Source organism: Marmota monax, unplaced genomic scaffold, assembly GCF_021218885.2.
Source record: "Marmota monax isolate L192 unplaced genomic scaffold, Marmota_monax_Labrador192_F-V1.1 WCK01_AAM20220418_F8-fsc00021, whole genome shotgun sequence".
NCBI classification, from domain to species: Eukaryota; Metazoa; Chordata; class Mammalia; order Rodentia; family Sciuridae; genus Marmota; species Marmota monax.
Genome location: NW_026695228.1, coordinates 12899189 through 12912435, shown reverse-complemented (window position 1 = coordinate 12912435; position 13247 = coordinate 12899189). Strand labels below are relative to the sequence as shown.

General features: G+C 42.7%; 1 protein-coding gene across 4 annotated transcripts in view; it reads right to left on the bottom strand.

The window, feature by feature from the left end:
- The window catches only part of Myrip (myosin VIIA and Rab interacting protein), a 323355-nt gene extending 319167 nt beyond the window's left edge, over window positions 1–4188 (bottom strand). For 2 of the 4 annotated variants that reach the window (XM_046437171.2, XM_046437172.2), the window contains exon 1: window positions 3883–4184. The gene's annotated coding sequence lies outside the window, so the exon portion shown is untranslated. Of the gene's footprint in view, window positions 1–3882 lie in introns of all 4 variants that reach the window. The other 2 variants (XM_046437173.2, XM_046437170.2) reach the window with 2 other exon arrangements.
- Between the last annotated feature and the right edge of the window lie 9059 nt (window positions 4189–13247).

Genomic DNA, 13247 nt, shown 5'->3' with positions numbered 1-13247 from the left:
GCATAGTTTTCAAGGCTCAGATCCTTTATCTATAAAACGGAAAAGCCGCCTACCTCCAAGTGTGAAAGAGTAAATGAGACAGTGTATGTGTGTGGGGGGGAGGGCGTATAACACATAGCAAACATATAACACTCCTAGTGATTGTAGGCAAGGTTAGCCACCAAATGAATACAGCCTTCTAAACAGTATCTCAGTCATGCTGACAGTGAAAGAAAATAGTGATGGATTGACAAGGGCATAGGATAGGTCCTATTAGCCATCTCCAACCTAGAGAGAGCTTCCCTATCTCCTCCTGGTGACTTGGGCCCACCCCGTGATATTCGTGGGGCATTTCCTCCAGCAACAGTGTGGCTATGGCCAGACCGACCCATGTGTCTAAGTTCACCATGGACAGACAGTGCTTTGTAAAGAGCTACCAGTCTCAGGAGAGAAAACTCCATCTCTTAAACTGTTTGGGAAATTCTGGAGTAAGATGTAACACATCTAAGTTAATTTTCTAATTGACCCTCTTCAAAATCCCAAGGACCGACAGGTATGGTGATGTACACCTGTAATTCTAGTGTTTGGGGAGGCTGAGGCAGGAGGATCACGACTTTGTGGCCAGCCTCAGAACCTAGCAAGACCCTAAACAACTTAGCAAGACCCTGTCTCAAAATAAAATAAAATAAAAAGGACTGGGGATGTAGTTCAGTGGTAAGGTGCTCCTAGGTTGAAGCCCTAGTACCAAAAAGTAAAATATAATAAAATTCCAAGGACATAATGACCTTAGCTCCGTATTGCTAAGGAAAAGGCTAGTGTCCCACCTCCAGCCTCCTCCAACACACATCTTCTCCTGACCCACAAGCCATCTCTCTAAAGGACTGAAATAGAGTCCTGTCCATGGACATAGTAGTAGGCGTCAAGAGGAGGCCTGCCTGCCAGACACTAGAAAGCAGTATTTGAAAATCATTTTTCAGAGATACTGGGCTGTTGGATTTTATTCCTGGGATCCTTTTATGAGGGCTGGTGAGAGGATTGTTGATATTTCAGTTCTGCAGCCAATGTGGTGCCACCATGTGGCAACAGCACAAACAGTTCATAAATCACTCAGCTTTGAAATTCTGTGATTTCCCCACTGATTTTTAACTTCAAGGAATTAAAAATATGCCCATTGTGTATGTTGCAAAGGAGAACTCATTCATAGTTGTTCCTCATTCATATCACTCTATTTTGGATCTGTATCATTCTAGTTTACTCTGAAAAAGCTCTTTGGGGAATGAATTGACCTCCATTTATCAATGTCACTATTGTATCTGAGGTGGGCTCGTTACACCATCAAAGAACTAATGATCAGGGCCTTTGGGGACCACCAACTCATCTCCACTCAAACTGAATTCTTCCTTCTAGTTTTCTGAACTGACGTAGGTATGACTATCCTTGGTTTGCATTCATAAAAAGAGAAGGCAGAAAATTATCAAGAAGTCTCATTTTAACTTGAGAACTAAAATGAGAAAAGAAAATAAAACTTGTCTGACATAACTAAGCAAGGGCAATCATGCCAGTAGGAGAACTGGGCAGACTGGGAATATTTTAGTTCTGAATCTGAACTTTATCCAGGTGCTTTCCATCTGTGAAAATTCATTAAGTTATACATTGTGGAACAGGATGCAGTTTTTTTTCTGTAATTATTTCATACTTTAATATAATATTAAGACAAATTGGCCAAAGTCTGATCAGTCATTCCTCTTTACTTTGCCTTTGAGACGAGAACCAATAATAACTGGGAAGACAAAAAAAAAAAAAAAAAAACAGGGAGATAGTTAAGTTTTCTGTAAGGTACTTTTTATACAGAGTAAATCAATTGTTCTAAAAGCCAAAGCCACAGATGAGCTCTCCTCCAGTCCCTCTGGGCAGGAAAGAGGAAGACAGGGCACAATCTATTTCACTGCTAGTTTAAATTACTGAGTGTGGCTAGAACTTCATTTTCTCAAAAGTGAACAAATCCTGGAGCCAAACAACTCCTCTTTCTCTCTCTACTCCCAACCTTGTCCCATATATGGACAAATGAGACCCATCAAAAAGAGAACCCTGCCTTATAGAGATACACACCATCTCCAAAAAGACAACACACACACACACACACCATCTCCCCATCTCCCCCAGACAGTTCTCAACTCCCTAGATACAGCTTCTGGCCCACAGAGATATCCCACAGATGAGGGGGTGGGTAATTAGGTGAGATGCAGCTATCCATGGCCAGGCAAAGAACATAAGCAGGAAGAAAGCAAGCAGTATTTTCGAAACCTTAACAAAACAAATTTCTCTCAAAGGATAATTTTTTAGATCTGCAAAGAGGGTCCCGATGTCACTGTCAAGTTCCCTAAATTACCTCCATTTCCACCCCCAGCCCCAGATTCTTTGGACCATTTTCTTCCTATGTTTCAATATAACCCCAGTGAGTTTTCACACCTATCATACCCTCTGAGCCCCAAGTGCCTTGGAAAGACTAAAAACAGATATTATTTCATTTTATAAATGAAAAAGTTGAGGCTCAAAGATGCTTGTCAGTCACATCAAAAATTATCTAAGTAGTCATCTCATCACGGAATTTCAGAATTGAGGAAGGGGCAGCTGAGTTGGAGGGCCCGGATGATAATGGCAAAAGAGGTAGGGACAACCTGCTTCCCAGCCCAGAGCTGTGAAGCAGCCCACAATGCCACCAACAGCAGCACTAGAACTGCTTCCAGGAATCTGGGGTAAACAATTCACCTCTAACAGCATTTACATACTCTGGGACTGGTCCCCTCCCTCTTTCCCTGGGAAAGTGTCAAGCAAATCAACAAATCCAGATCAAGGGGTGGGGGTTGGGAGGGCAGAAATGAAGTCAGACTCAAGGCATTTTCTAGTAGCAGCTGTGAGCAAATGTAATGGAAACCAAACCCATGGCGTACCCGCTTCTCTTAGGCAGGTCCATCTAGGCCTTGTGCACTTGGAGTCTCTGGGATAGTTATCCTCAGGGACAGGCTTTATTGGGGGACGAAGGGAGGGTAGGAAGTAGAACAATACGGATCTCAACGCAGGTACCTAACAAATTCCCCTACCCTCGTCGAGACGTCAGTAAATTAAGTGACGGGAAAGAGAAGGAGTGCCCCCAAACACTGCACGTCCAGGGGTTCCCACCACTGAACCGCTCCACAACACATTCATCCGGAAGGTCCCTCGCGATTATCTGTTCTGTAGAGTCCCTGGGGATAGGTTTCCTACCTCTCCAAGTCTGGCATCTCTGGGGTTAAAGGAGTGTGAGGAAGAGACCGGGATGAAACTGAAGTAACCCCCCACCCCACCCCCGCAACCCTCAACAGCGCTTCCCTGCCCAGGCAGCCCGGGGGCGGGGCCAGATGCAATGGTCTCGAGTTCTAACTCTGCGCACCAGCCATGACCTTGGGCAGGTCCCTGATTAGCCCCATTTTACAGAAATTAAGAGTCCGAAAGAGTCAAATCCACTACGGTGGGCTGCTGCGGGGCGCTTTTTGGATGGTTTCAGACGCCCGTACCAACAGCAGGCAGCATAGTAGGTGCGCGGTGAACCGCAGCCCCAGCACTACGTGGCCAGCTGGGATCCGGAAAACGCGAGGGAAACGCAGAGGCGAGGTCCCCGCCCCAGAAGGCATAAAAAGGGGCGGTTCCGACTGCCAGGATCCCTGAGCAAGTTCAAGTCTCCCCTATCCAGCTTCTTCCTCTGCAGAGGCAGACTGGCCATGCCGGGGAGCCCTGGCTCAGGACGCCCTCGGGGTGCTGGGGAACCTGAGAGACACCTCCACACACCCACCCTAAAAGTTGCGGCAACATGAAGGGGAGAGTGGCGCAAAGCTGCCAGAAGGGAGGGGAGGGCACAATACTCACACGGACTGGCCGGCCTGGAAAAGGTCCGCGGCTGGGGTCATTGATGGCGGCCGGGTTCAGGCCACCGCGCCTCGGGATGCCCAGGGTACCTGCCGCAGCGCCGCGCGTGGATCAGAAGGCTGCGGGCAGCGAGGAAGGGGTGCGAGTCAGCCGGCAAGCCAGAGCTGGGCTGCAGCGCCGCGGGGGATCGGCCGCCAGAACCGCAACCGCAGCGGGAGCCGGGAAGCGGGCAGTAGGCGGGAGCGCAGAGGTGGCAGCGGCTGTGAGGGAGGCGCCCGCGCCGCAGGCAGTCAAGCCAGCCTGGCCGCAGCGGCCACCGACACCTGCTGGCCCGGCTGACGGCCAATCAGAGGCGCCCGAGGCGGGGGCGCGTGCGGAGGCGGGGCGGGGGCGCGTGCGGGGAGCCGGGCTGGAGAGGTGGCGCACAACCGCGCCTGCGCCGGAACACCGGGTGCCTACCCCTCGGGTTGCTCCAGAGCTCCCCAGGCGCGCGGGCGGCACGCGCCGGGAGGGGCGGGGCGCCCTAGGAGGAGGCGGGGCTGGAGCTGCAAGAACCCGGGGCGGGGACCGGAGTAGGGGCCGGGGTCCCGGAGTCCCAAGGCACGACTTCAGGACATTTCGAGCTTTCCTGTCCGCTGCCTCTGAACATTGGAGACTCAGGACCTCCGTGACCGCGGAGTGATGGGTCACTAAATCCAGGGCCTGCCTGGTTCCGAGAACACCTCGGTCTGCCGGCCCGAGCCTCTCCAAAGCTGGGGTGACCCGCCTCCTTCGACAGCTCTTCTTCACTTCATGGTCCCTGGGTATTTAAAGCCACCGTGATGACCTGATCCGGATTCCTGTCATTCTCCCATGAATTTACTGTGCTAGCGACTCTCATTCATTCAAAGCCCTTTGGTTCGCGCTTGGCTTAGGGAGCTGTCCGAGCTACTGCGTGCCCAAGTCTTCCAAAGCCCCCTCCGCTTCCGCAACACCAGGTTAGAGAGCCCACAGTGTCCGGACGCCCGGACTGCTGCAAGCGAGGAACGCACTGGGACTCATGCCAGGAGCAGCTGGTTATGGAAGAATGACAGAGTTGAAAGGTTTCACCCCAGGCCAGGGGTTCACTGCGTGTATGCATTCAAACAAGCACAGGGCCAGAAATTTTCCTGAGACCGACTGCCTCATCCCCAACAACTCGGCTGTGAAAACACATTGTCAGTTTTAGCTGCTTCTCACTGAAGAAACTTCATGAGAATAAAGCCTTTGTGGAGCTGCACTGGCGATTTCTAAATCCCTGGGAATCCTCTCAGGTCGATGGTTTCAGGCTGTTCCCTCTGTAAATGTATGCAGTAAGAATGGATGTCTCCTTTGCTGATTGTTCCACAGCAGCAAAAGGAGAAAAAAAAAAAAAACACTTTTGGGAAGGGAACTTGGAAGGTAAAGGGATTTATTTCTCTGAAGATCTGGTTTCCACCTTTAAAGGGATTTTAATGTCCCTAAACTAGTAGAGTGGAAGAAAGTTTGTTTCTAGTTTATTTAAATTTCATTTTAATTTTAGTTATCTCCATTTGATTAGTATTCACATGGTACAAAATTAAAAAGTAGAAATGGGTACCCAGTTAACAAGATTCCCTTCCATTCTTCTCCCAGCCTCTCAATTCCAGTGCCTGGAGGTAACCAATTTGTATTCTTCTAGATAAAATCTACATATACCCCACTAGATAGATTTGTTACATATTTTTCCTTTCGTTGAACAAAATGATAGCATTTACTATACAGAATATCCACAATGTTCTAGACCTTGATCATTTTTCTTAAGATATTATCAGAGAGTAATTCCATATTATTACCAATATTCTCTTGTTTGTGTACAGCTGTATAGTATTCCATTATGTCAAAATTCATGTAAGAGACCTGAATTATGGTCATTTAGATTCTCTCCAATATGCCATTAATAATAACATTGCTACAGTGAATAACTTTATTCTTATGCTTATGTGGAAGTATATATGAAAAATAAATCTCTAAAATTGGAGTCACAGGGTCCAAGGCCATGTGCATTTATGATCTGGATATCAAATGTTCTTTGTGGAGATGTTTACTCATGACCTTGATTGCCCGTTTACACATACAACCATGCTACCCCTCTGGTGATTCTGAGTCATTTGCCCTCAGATCCAGTCCTGGTCCTTCTTGCTCTGCTTTGTGGGGGCTGACTTCTAAAGGCTGCATTTTCCAGGTTTTCCTATCAACTGTCTTTGTGTTTCGAGGTCCACACAGTAGAAAAATGGAAGGAGGAAAGAAGGAAAAAGCCAGAGAATTTCTCACTGCTTTTCTTCTGCATTGAAGGTGGGCATAGAAGAGTAGTCCAGGGTTATCAACTATTCCTCCTGGGCGACTCCAGGTCCTGTAAAACAGGCTAACTATGGACCCAGCTCCTTGGGCTCTGGCAATACCTCCTCCTCTTGTCCCTCCAGCCTGGAGGTAACAGATTATCCCACAGATGCTAATCTCCAGCACTTTCTCCACTTCCAAAGAGCCTCTGGAACCTCACGTTATCTGTGTAACCAGCTCCATGTTTTAAATTCCCCTTAATTTTAAATATCTTATGTGGTTCCTGTGTTTCCAATTGTACCCTGATATAGTCTTGCTACAGTCATACACTTCTCTATACAGTGTATTATAAAACTTTCTGATCTTTGTCAATTTGGTTAGATGAAAAGGGGCCTCAGCAATTTGACTTGCATTTTTCTTATTAAAAGCAAGGTAGAACATTTTACATATGCTTAAGAGTCATTATAGTTCCTTTTTATTTTAACTCTAGGTCATATCCTTGCCCATTTCTTTAATTTTGACAGATCAATAGATTCTTAATGGAGAAACCAAGTCCTGCCAGTGAAACATTCTACAAAAACTTTTGTTGGAACCTAGGTTTTCAACAAGATTTTTACCTCAAGGAGCCTTATCTAGTCAAAAATCTGTCCATGGCTAAGGAGGAAAGGAAGAAAATAGAATATGAGTATTTGGGAGTTTATAATCCACCTGGATGGACAAAATAAACCTATGTTAAATAATGTTCATTGTTTTACATTATTGTAACCAGTAATGCAAATGATAACAAATCTGAGTGGTCTCTTCCCTACATAATGTATCATGGAATCGTTCCCAATCATTACAGAAAGTTTTCCTCTTTTTAAAATTTTTTTAAGTTGTTGATGGATCTTTATTTTATTTATTTTTACGTGGTGCTGAGGATCCGACCCAGTGCCTCACACATGCTAGGCAAGCCTCTATCACTGTGCTATAACCCCAGCCAAGTTTTCCTCTTCTTTCCCTGTTCCTTCCCTCTTTCCTTCTTTCTTTCCCTTCCCTTTCCTCTCTTCTTTTCCTTCAAGTGTATGGTATGCCATTGACGAGGCTATGTCATAACTAATTTAAAAGGTCCCAAGGACTCTTAGTTATAAGTGGCAGAAACCCAACTACTATGGCTAGGATGTTGTTTGTACCCCAAGGGTTCACATATTTGAAGCTTGGTCCCCAGAATGGCGATGTTAAGAGATAGTGGAACTTTTTTAAAGCTTGAACCTACTGGGAGGTCACTGGGGGTGCTGCCCTTAGAAGGAATTAAGTTCTTGTGGGACGGTGAGTTAGTTCTTAAGAGAAGATTGTAACAAAAAGAGCAAAACCGGTCCCTCCCCTAGATCTGGCTTCCATTCTCACCATGTGATCTCTGCCCTCCCACCACGATGCAACACAGCCACAGAATTCCTCCCCAGAGCTCAGCCAATGACAGGGTGATGCCTTGAGCTTCCAGAACTGTGAGGTAAACAAACCTTTTTTTTTCCAGAGTAATGGAAAAAGGACTGATAAACCAACTCAATCTTGGGCATAAAAATAAACATATAGGCTTATTTAAATGCAAAGTCCAAATGTATTTCTAATTTCAGGAATATTGGATTCAGGGGTTCAAAATGATGTCTGTAGAAGTAGAACTATCATCTCCCTGTTACTCTCCCCCCACCATCACCCCATCCTCTCTACTTTCCTTTGAAGGCTTCATTGTTAAGCTGACTTCATGGGTAGCATCTGGCAGTTCTAGAATTATCTATCTTTTCAGTGGTTAAGATCCAGAAACAAGGTAAGTCTTCTCTTTACCAGAGTACATGTTGCTGTCTGGAATGCCCTAAAAGTTGCCCTAGAAAACTCACTTGTCCTGCTTTAATCATGAGTCCATCCCTTGAGCAGTGTGAGGACCGGCATTCTGACTATTGGTTAATAAAGATGAAAAGATATACACAGCGGTTGAAGTAAATCAGTCAATGTGTACCATATTCATAAACACTTTCCGACACATGCCTCCTGACTGGTCAATAGTAATCTACATGAAAATGCTTAGGTTCATTTTTGTTCAAACCTAGTGAAGATCTTCTGCAGCTGGATCCCAGACACATGGTAAGTGTTTGTAGCCTGTCAAAGGGTCTTTTTTTCAAATGGACTTTATGAGGCTGTATCATGACAAGAATGAAGACTGAGTTCAAAGGTTATTTGACATTACACAGATATTCGCAAAGCTGGTTTGATATGTGAATCTGCCTCTTGTTAAACCATTAGAATCAAGCTCCTAACATCTTGCCCAAATTATAAACATATGAAAGAAAGAGAAGTACAGAATAGTTTCATGATTTGAGCAAAATCACAAATAAGACAAGAAGATACTGATAAAAACCGATAGACATATGAACGAAAGAGAGCTCCAGTTCCTAATCTACTGTATTTTAGACAGAAACAGACACCACTTTGATTCTCCACCAGAGCTAGTGTTGATTTTTTTTAAAAAAGTTCCCTGTGACAAGTTTGGCATTTGAAGATGACGTGGATAACCATAAGATTGGCAAAAGATGACCTAAAGTGACACCTCCTCACTTACCCCTATCCTGAGCAATGCTGCTGAATTCTAGTAATATCCATCCCCTCGTTTGCCTCTCATGACTCACAGGCAGTACTTGTTTTTCCATTTTCTGCATGATCTTGACCGCTGTAAGGGTTTTAATGGATTCTTCTTTTATCAAAAAGAGCTGTTTGACATTTGTGCACACAAGGAACTGCATCACATCGTCTTCTAAAACAGAAATCAGACAGTCCATTTCTTAGCCAGAAGATTGATGAGTTTATACTGGCTGGAAAATGATGAGTCTCTGGAGGATTCTGGATAGGATTAAAAGAGCATTAATCAAAAGACTGGGGTGCCAGTCTGAGCTCATCACTTCCTGTCTGTGTGACCTTGGGCAATTTACTTAGCTCCAAGGTTCCCTAAATATGAAATATGGTATAATTCTCCCCACTGCCCTGTGAGATTTTTATTAATTGACACAATGGTTTTGAAATTCTTATGCCCTTAATGAGATTTAATACACGTTCAATAAAAATTACGATTTTTAACTTGGAAAAAGTGAGTTTATAAAGGAAGCTTCTATGCCATTTTGTGGTGTTTTGTGGTATGGAAGTGGTTAAATAAATCCTTCATCCACTGCCTTATCACCAACACTATTTCTACCTTTTCCATACCACTCATCACTTAGCTACATGGTATTAATTATTTGGGCATATCTCCAACCTCCTCAACTAGATTAGAAGTGCCTTAGAGTTAGGACCTTATCTTTTTTTTTCTACAGGGTGCTTGCAACATTAACTTGATAAATGTTAGATCTTCAGTAAAAAAATTTGGATGAAGAAGAAAAATGGATAAATTTGACCTCATTATAATTTAAAATGTTTTATCTGTAAATGACTATTTAGATGAAAAGAAAAGTTACATACTAGAAAATATTTTCAAATCATATATCTGACAAAGGACTTGCATCTTAACATTCAACATTAAAAATAAACATTCTTAACATTCAACATTAAAAATAAACCCCAAGCAATCCAATTAAAATGGATTAAAAGTTAAGAGATATTTAACGAAAGAATATATACAACTGGCAAATAAGTACACAAAAAGATGTTCAATATCGTAAGCCAATCAGGAAATGCAAAGTAGGACTATAATGCTCTATCACTACACATCTATCAAAATGGGTAAAAGAAAAATCATGACAACACAAATGTTGGCAAATAAAGAGAGAAAGTGTATCACTTATGCAGTGCTGGTAGAAATGTGGAATGATGTGACCACTCTTGAAAATAGCTTTGTCATTTCTTTAAAACTCAAATCGGACTTGCAATTGTACCCTTGGATGTTTATCCTAGAGAAACGAAAATTTGCATTTATGTTAAAGCTTGCATGAGAATGTAAGCTACACAAATATCCTTCAATAGGTAAATAGTTAAACAGATGTATATACATAATGCTACTCACTTTTGAAAGAAATAATGAAATTATCTTCACTACTTCCCAGGGGTGAACTTATCTGAGTTTTAAAGTAATTGTTCTCAGGTTGTATTTTTTTAAAAAAAATCAGTCTGAGAAAGTTACATACTATCTGATTCCATTTATATAAAATTCTTGAAATGAAATTATAGAGATGGAGAACAGAATCATGGTTGCCAGTTGTTAGGGATGGAGTGGGTGGGGCAGGGAGTAGGTGTGGCTATAGAAGAGGAACCCCCAGGAGCTTGTGGTAACAGTAGTTTTTCTGTATTTTGATTGTGGTGAGTTACATGAAGCCACACACATGATAAAACTGCATAGAACTCTACACATATATAATGGGTGTGCATGTAACTATAGAAATCTGTATAAGTTCTGCAGCTTTTACCAATGCCAGTTTCCTACTTGGGACATTGTATTACAATCATGTAAGATGTTAGCTCTGAAAAAGGTTCCATGAAGGTTTGTGTAGGACTTCCTTGCACATTCCTATGCAACTTCCTGTGAATTTATAAGTATTTTATATTTTAGAAACTTTAAAAAATGAGTGAATAAATGAATAAATTTCTGCACTCTAAATTGGAAGAGGCATATGCACATCATGACAAGATCTTTTATTGTACATCTTATAATAGCATATTCAAGTTCATAGTTTGGAACTGCCTTATAGTAAGCAAAGTTTTTACTTGGCATTATGGAAGAAGATATTTCAGAGAGTGATCTCATATCAATGTACATGCAGAAAGTATGTCATTCACAAAAATACCCCATAATATTATGACACTATGCTATAGTAAAGATTGGATATGAAATCAGTAAATTCCTTTTGTCCCAAAACACAGAGAAGTACCAGAGTTCACAGTGTATGGCAGGTCTCTGACTTCTGATGTCCTCCTGGGCAGGCTGTCCTCCTGCATACTGTATAAAGTCTGGATAAGTTCTCTGTGGCAATTAAAGAGGTTCTTTCTCTACCCATCCTGCAAATCTCGGGATAGATTTGGGTTTTATATAACCTCAACATGGCATCCTGTCATGATTTTTTAAGAATAAATCTATTTCTGTTTTTTAACGAGGCTAGATAATTAAGTCAGCACCAACTGAAACACATGATTTTTCATACAGGTGTGCCACTTTGTAAATAAATATATATTTTTTTAAAAGCAGGAAAATATATATATATATTTTTTCGGGTTTCTCTGAAATTTAGCATGCCCTTTCTTTGCAGGTATGAAATTACAGGACTTTGCACACAGATATGACTCCTGATGTTTTTATCAGACACCACACTAAGCTCAGTAAATTTGTATTATGGCCTGTTTTGTGTTAGGTTCCTCAGAATTGGACCCTGAGATAGAAATCTAGAGATATGTGATTTATGGAGGAGATGCTCAAAGGAGAATAGGAGGGAGGAAAGCATTATAGGAAAGGACATACAGTCAGATTCATCCTGAGCCCATGGGAAGCCTGAAGCATGGATTGCACTGCAGAGTGTCCCACTTTGAGGCAAGGGGCTGGTCTTTGTGACCTTGGATCAATCAGTCTTGGTTTGCCTGCTGCCTCTACTGGGGGCAGATTGCCCCCCACCCTGCTCTGTGCAAAGTGGCTTCTCATTTGTTGAAAGTGATTCTTTGAAAGAGGCAGCAATAAGCCATTAGGCTCCAACACTCAAAGTATCTTTGAAACGGGGTGCAGGCCCAGCAAAGAGTATCTGGAAGGGCAGTGTTCACTATACCATTCTCCCTAAGTCCTTATCAAACAATACCAGTGTAATAAGAAGAATAACTTCACAGCAGTACTGGAGGTCAAGGAGAGATGTGCGACACCTCGAGAAGTTGAAGAGCTTAGGAAGGTGTCAACTTGACAAAAGAGCCAATTAAAATTGAGCAAAGGGTGTGCCTAGCCCATGCACAGGAGAAGCAGATGACCCTTCAGCTTGGAGAAGATGCTCAGCCACGCCAGTAACCAACAGGGAAAATGAAAAGACATTTTGATGATTATGTTTTCAAAAGAATTGAAAATATTCCGCCCTGGTAAGAATAGGGGGAAATGAATATTCATTCTCAAATATTGTTGGTGGCACCCTTTCAGAGGTCAGTTTGGTCTAAAATATATAAACCCTTTGAGCTACAGTTGTATTTCTAGGACTCTGGACTAGCAAAATATTAGCATAAGGAACAAAGATGTTTGCAGAAGGCTTTTTGGCATAATTTATAATGCTAAAGGAATGGAAATATCCTTAGGTCTATGAATTGGCAACAGATTTAAATAAGGCATTTGATAGTCCCTAGAAAGAATGAGGTAAATCTATACATACTGACTTGTAGAAAGTTGGTTATAATCTAACATAAGTTGACGTGGTTGGGGTGGAGTTGAGGTGCAAAGTATAAAATACTACATACTGCCGGATCAAGTTAGTGAGAAAAGGGAGTGAATTTGTATATACTACATAAATTCTATGTTCCTTTAAAAAAAATAAATTTGCAAGGAATATTTATTCTTTGATTTCTTAAAGGAATAGGGAATTGTTTTTTGTTGTTGTTGTTGTTGTTTTGGTTTTTTTATTTTTTTAAGACAACAGTTTCTCTGGAGGAACAGGGATGAGAACGTTACCCCAAAGGACATTTGTTGTCTTCTGTGAGAACTAGTGAAGAGACATCCTTAGTTGCACTAGATCAGGTTCTGAGAAGCACAGCTAACGACGGGGATCCAGGTGCAGAGGATTTATGGAGTGGGTGACCTCAGGCGAAAGGGAGTGATGGGTCTAGATGATGCAAGAGAAGGAGCTAAGCAAGCACAAGGCCTCAGCTGGAGGAGAGCCTCTGGATGATCCAGTGTGCTCTCTGGGACATGAATTTTACCATAGAGCAGGTCACATCTTAAAGTCTTTGGCATAAGAGTCAGCCACTGTCTTCTGTCTGGGTTGTCCGGATGAGATCCTCCTGGACAAAAAAGTCCGTGTTGCCCAGGAGGTAATTATACCAAGAAAGATGCCGCTGAGAGTCATTAGCAACCA